Source organism: Pseudophryne corroboree, chromosome 3 (assembly GCF_028390025.1).
Source record: "Pseudophryne corroboree isolate aPseCor3 chromosome 3, aPseCor3.hap2, whole genome shotgun sequence".
NCBI lineage: Eukaryota > Metazoa > Chordata > Amphibia > Anura > Myobatrachidae > Pseudophryne > Pseudophryne corroboree.
Genome location: NC_086446.1, coordinates 618,609,827 through 618,616,638, shown reverse-complemented (window position 1 = coordinate 618,616,638; position 6,812 = coordinate 618,609,827).

Below are 6,812 nucleotides of genomic sequence, written 5' to 3'. Positions count from 1 at the left end.
ATGTCCTGTTTATACAACATAAGGGTGGGTGGGAGGGCCCAAGGACAATTCCATCTTGCACCTCTTTTTTCTTTAATTTTTCTTTGCGTCATGTGCTGTTTGGGGAGTATTTTTTTGAAGGGCCATCCTGCGTGACACTGCAGTGCCACTCCTAGATGGGCCAGGTGTTTGTGTCGGCCACTAGGGTCGCTTAGCTTACTCACACAGCTACCTCATTGCGCCTCTTTTTTTTCTTCTTTGCGTCATGTGCTGTTTGGGGAGTGTTTTTTGAAGGGCCATCCTGCGTGACACTGCAGTGCCACTCCTAGATGGGCCAGGTGTTTGTGTCGGCCACTAGGGTCGCTTAGCTTACTCACACAGCTACCTCATTGCGCCTCTTTTTTTCTTTGCGTCATGTGCTGTTTGGGGAGTATTTTTTTGAAGGGCCATCCTGCGTGACACTGCAGTGCCACTCCTAGATGGGCCAGGTGTTTGTGTCGGCCACTAGGGTCGCTTAGCTTACTCACACAGCTACCTCATTGCGCCTCTTTTTTTTCTTCTTTGCGTCATGTGCTGTTTGGGGAGTGTTTTTTGAAGGGCCATCCTGCGTGACACTGCAGTGCCACTCCTAGATGGGCCAGGTGTTTGTGTCGGCCACTAGGGTCGCTTAGCTTACTCACACAGCTACCTCATTGCGCCTCTTTTTTTCTTTGCGTCATGTGCTGTTTGGGGAGTAGTTTTTTGAAGGGCCAGCCTGCGTGACACTGCAGTGCCACTCCTAGATGGGCCAGGTGTTTGTGTCGGCCACTAGGGTCGCTTAGCTTACTCACACAGCTACCTCATTGCGCCTCTTTTTTTCTTTGCGTCATGTGCTGTTTGGGGGGTGTTTTTTGGAAGGGCCATCCTGCGTGACACTGCAGTGCCACTCCTAGATGGGCCAGGTGTTTGTGTCGGCCACTAGGGTCGCTTATCTTACTCACACAGCTACCTCATTGCGCCTCTTTTTTTCTTTGCGTCATGTGCTGTTTGGGGAGTGTTTTTTGGAAGGGCCATCCTGCGTGACACTGCAGTGCCACTCCTAGATGGGCCAGGTGTTTGTGTCGGCCACTAGGGTCGCTTATCTTACTCATACAGCTACCTCATTGCGCCTCTTTTTTTCTTTGCGTCATGTGCTGTTTGGGGAGTGTTTTTTGGAAGGGCCATCCTGCGTGACACTGCAGTGCCACTCCTAGATGGGCCAGGTGTTTGTGTCGGCCACTAGGGTCGCTTATCTTACTCACACAGCTACCTCATTGCGCCTCTTTTTTTCTTTGCGTCATGTGCTGTTTGGGGAGTGTTTTTTGGAAGGGCCATCCTGCGTGACACTGCAGTGCCACTCCTAGATGGGCCAGGTGTTTGTCGGCCACTTGGGTCGATGAGCTTAGTCACACAGCTACCTCATTGCGCCTCTTTTTTTCTTTGCGTCATGTGCTGTTTGGGGAGTGTTTTTTGGAAGGGCCATCCTGCGTGACACTGCAGTGCCACTCCTAGATGGGCCAGGTGTTTGTGTCGGCCACTTGGGTCGTTGAGCTTAGTCACACAGCTACCTCATTGCGCCTCTTTTTTTCTTTGCGTCATGTGCTGTTTGGGGAGTGTTTTTTGGAAGGGCCATCCTGCGTGACACTGCAGTGCCACTCCTAGATGGGCCAGGTGTTTGCGTCGGCCACTTGGGTCGCTTAGCTTAGTCATCCAGCGACCTCGGTGCAAATTTTAGGACTAAAAATAATATTGTGAGGTGTGAGGTGTTCAGAATAGACTGAAAATGAGTGGAAATTATGGTTTTTGAGGTTAATAATACTTTGGGATCAAAATGACCCCCAAATTCTATGATTTAAGCTGTTTTTTAGGGTTTTTTGAAAAAAACACCCAAATCCAAAACACACCCGAATCCGACAAAAAAAATTCGGTGAGGTTTTGCCAAAACGCGTTCGAACCCAAAACACGGCCGCGGAACCGAACCCAAAACCAAAACACAAAACCCGAAAAATTTCAAGTGCACATCCCTAATATACACACATATATACACTGCTCAAAAAAATAAAGGGAACACTAAAATAACACATCTTAGATCTGAATGAATGAAATATTCTTATTAAATACTTTGTTCTTTACATAGTTGAATGTGCTGACAACAAAATCACACAAAAATGATCAATGTAAATCAAATTTATTAACCCATGGAGGTCTGGATTTGGAGTCACACTCAAAATTAAAGTGGAAAAACACACTACAGGCTGATCCAACTTTGATGTAATGTCCTTAAAACAAGTCAAAATGAGGCTCAGTAGTGTGTGTGGCCTCCACGTGCCTGTATGACCTCCTATGCTCCTGATGAGGTGGCGGATGGTCTCCTGAGGGATCTCCTCCCAGACCTGGACTAAAGCATCCGCCAACTCCTGCACAGTCTGTGGTGCAACGTGGCGTTGGTGGATGGAGCGAGACACGATGTCCCAGATGTGCTCAATTGGATTCAGGTCTGGGGAATGGGCGGGCCAGTCCATAGCATCAATGCCTTCAACTTGCAGGAACTGCTGACACACTCCAGCCACATGAGGTCTAGCATTGTCTTGCATTAGGAGGAACCCAAGGCCAACCGCACCAGCATATGGTCTCACAAGGTGTCTGAGGATCTCATCTTGGTACCTAATGGCAGTCAGGCTACCTTTGGCGAGCACATGGAGGGCTGTGCGGCCCCCAAAAGAAATGCCACCCCACACCATTACTGACCCACTGCCAAACCGGTCATGCTGGAGGATGTTGCAGGCAGCAGAATGTTCTCCTTGGCGTCTCCAGACTCTGTCACTTCTGTCACATGTGCTCAGTGAGAACCTGCTTTCATCTGTGAAGAGCACAGGGCGCCAGTGGCGAATTTGCCAATCTTGGTGGTCTCTGGCAAATGCCAAATGTCCTGCATGGATTTGGGCTGTAAGCACAACCCCCACCTGTGGACGTTGGGCCCTCATACCACCCTCATGGAGTCTGTTTCTGATCGTTTGAGTAGACACATGCACATTTGTGGCTTGCTGGAGGTCATTTTGCAGGGCTCTGGCAGTGCTCCTCCTGTTCCTCCTTGCACAAAGGCGGAGGTAGCGGTCCTGCTGCTAGGTTGTTGCCCTCCTACGGCCTCCTCCATGTCTCTTGATGTACTGGCCTGTCTCCTGGTAGCGCCTCCATGCTCTGGACACTACGCTGACAGACACAGCAAACCTTCTTGCCACAGCTCGCATTGATGTGCCATCCTGGATGAGCTGCACTACCTGAGCCACTTGTGTGGGTTGTAGGGAGGTCATACAGGCACGTGGAGGCCACACACACTACTTAGCCTCATTTTGACTTGTTTTAAGGACATTACATCAAAGTTGGATCAGCCTGTAGTGTGTTTTTCCACTTTAATTTTGAGTGTGACTCCAAATCCAGACCTCCATGGGTTAATAAATTTGATGTCCATTGATAATTTTTGTGTGATTTTGTTGTCAGCACATTCAACTATGTAAAGAACAAAGTATTTAAAAAGAATATTTCATTCATTCAGATCTAGGATGTGTTATTTTAGTGTTCCCCTTATTTTTTTGAGCAGTATATATATATATATATATATATATATATATATCTATCAGTGACGTGTGGTGGGGTGAGGCTGGTGAGGCAGAGCCTTACCTGTCATACTAACGTTTGTGCCAGAGTTTTGACTGTATAAAAAGTATATGAAAGATACAAAGGATATGTTTGAAATATCTTCTTTGTATTATTCTAATAATTTTCATAGCCAAAACTCTGGAGTAAGAAGTCTATGGCACCTCACCTGGCTAACTTTTTCGCACATCTCTGATCAAAACTCACCAAATTTCCAGGAGTTTATACTGCTGCACCTGTGTATAATGCCCAGATGTACACTTTGGCTCATATATGCATGTAAATCTGTCTCTGGTGCTAGCCAATGCCTCCTGAACTGCACGTCCCTGAACCACTCACCGCACGTCCCTGAATTTATATATATATATATATATATATATATATATATATATATATACTGTGTATATATACATACAGTATATATTTATTTATTTCACTAATTATAGATCACTGCGCCTCTCCTAATTTCCTAATTCATATTTCTGTATCCCAATATATGGTCCACAGGAAATCTCCAACTCCCAAAGCAAGTTTTATAGCACTGCTTCTGCACGCCCCTCTTCTGTCAACGGCTGCTCAGTCCCTCAGGATGCCACTAGGCCCAAAAAATCTAAAAACAAGAGAGAATAACAAGCGCCTATGGTGCAGTATTTTTTTCAAGGGTGCACCAACAACACGCCAATCATGAACCTGCGTACCAGATTGTGACTTGCATTTAAGCAGATCATCACTTCATATTCCTTATATAGTACCAGAATATATTACAGCATCAAAGGTCCCGGTGCCATCCTGGATACCCCAAGCTGGGGGTCTGGTACATACGTTTTCTGTGGCGGCACTCGGATAAATAAAGGCAGAACAGACTGCTCACAATTCAATCAACTTTATGAAGCTTTATTGCCTCATCATTATATATATATATATATATATATATATATATAGAAGAGAGGGTGGCGGCGGCACTCAGAGTCTTTCACAACGAGGTGAATCAAAGCAAATAGTGCATTTATTGTCAACGTTTCGGGGGACGGACCCCCTTCCTCAGGACACTGCAAACTAGTGACAATACCGTGAAAACAACTTAAATACCTTACCTATCCCGGGTCCCAGCGTCTCCGGCCGCGTCCGCGCCGTCCAGTGTATGGAGCCCGCACTTCCGGTAGCATGTGGCATGCGGCGCCCGGAAGTAGCGTCATCCTGCTACACGGACCCGCTGATGACGTGGCTGTAAACAGAGGGGAGCCGGTAACCATGGAGACGCAGCGCAGCAATCCAATGCCGCGCCGCGTCACGTGACACAACAATAACAAACCGTACCAGTTAAAACATTATGGAAAGTGCATACAATACTGAGTATTACTAAAACCAAGTGTTTTAAAACACACTGCTGCATGATGTGATCAAATGAAAAATGAAAAGCATGAATGAATATATATACTTTTGCAAGGGCTACCTGCTAACATCGACCATGTATAACCATTAGTAAACCTAATTACCAGAGTTAATCCTGTGGGAACAAATCAAGTAAAGTGTCCTGCATTAATCATATATTATAAATATCGCATAATATGCAAAATATGTTTCAATGCTTAACAAAAATGCTGGTGGCAGCCTAGACATGCAAATGGAAACCTGTTATAACTGCAATCAGATTAAAAAAATGATATGCTTCAAAAAATACTCTAGCTGTGAAAATGTATGGTACTCTAAAGTATTTGTTATATAGAAAACAGAATGACAGGCTTCTGGAGCAATATGTATTTAAAGGAAACAATGTAAATTAAGTTGTTCATTTAAGCCTCTAGGATGGATGGCATCTAATTTAAAAATCCAACGGGCTCCAGTTGGAGTAATTGGCTCGCTCTGTCTCCACCTCGGGGGGAAACAGGAATGTGATCCACAATTTTGTATCGTATTGCAGCCAAATTATGGCGCATCTGTGCAAAATGACGGGCGACCGGTTGGTCGCTTTTGCCGGTATTAAGGGCGGCCCTAATGGCAGATCTGTGTTGGGCCATCCGTTCCTTGAAAAGGCATTGTGTCTTACCAACGTAATACAGGCTGCAAGGGCAGATCAGAACATATATTACAAATGAGGAGCTGCAGGTCACAGGCCATGAGATGTTAATTTTTCTCCCTGTGTGCGGGTGTAGAATAAAGTCTCCCGTCAGCATGTAGCTGCACGTAGTGCAGCCCAAGCATTTGAAGCAACCTGGCTTGCGACTCAAGAAATGTGTAGCTGTCGTGGCTGTTTTAAAACCAGTGACGTCATTTTTGACCACAAGGTCCTTGATGTTGGCACTACGTGTGTAGCATGGCATTATTTTAGTGTGTTTAAGGGACGATAAACAGGGATCTGTGCTGATCATTGGCCACATTTGTTTAATACGCTTACTAGTCCTGGAGCTGGTGGTATTGAACTCGTCAACCCAAGTTAATTTATCGCTATTTACTTTAGGGCTCTCACCCCTCAATACATCGCTTCTACTTTGGGCCATGACCTTTTCACGTGCCTGTTTGAGAATGTCATTGGGATAACCCCTCTGACGGAATTTTTCTGACATGGAATCTAACTGTCTTTCAAGGTCGTCAGGTTCACTTGTGATTCTACGGACCCTAAGAAATTGCGAGTAAGGGAGACCCCTCACCAAGGGTCTTGGGTGAAAACCGCGAGGGGAGGACGGAGCTGGCAAGGGGGGTCCGACGACCCGGGGCGGCCGGCGCGTCAGCCCGCCGGGTTGAATCCTCCGGGCGGACCGCACGGACCCCACCCGTTTACCTCTCAACGGTTTCACGCCCTCTTGAACTCTCTCTTCAAAGTTCTTTTCAACTTTCCCTTACGGTACTTGTCCGCTATCGGTCTCGCGCCGGTATTTTGCCTTAGATGGAGTTTACCACCCGCTTTGGACTGCATTCCCAAACAACCCGACTCCGGGGAGACCGGGTCCCGCCGCGCCGGGGGCCGCCACCGGCCTAACACCGTCCGCGGGCTGGGCCTCGATCAGAAGGACTTGGGCCCCCGAGCGACGCCGGGGTGGGTCCGGTCTCCCTTACGCCACATCTCCCGCACCCGCCGGTCAGGTGGGGATTCAGCGCTGGGCTCTTCCCTCTTCACTCGCCGTTACTGGGGGAATCCTGGTTAGTTTCTTTTCCTCCGCTTA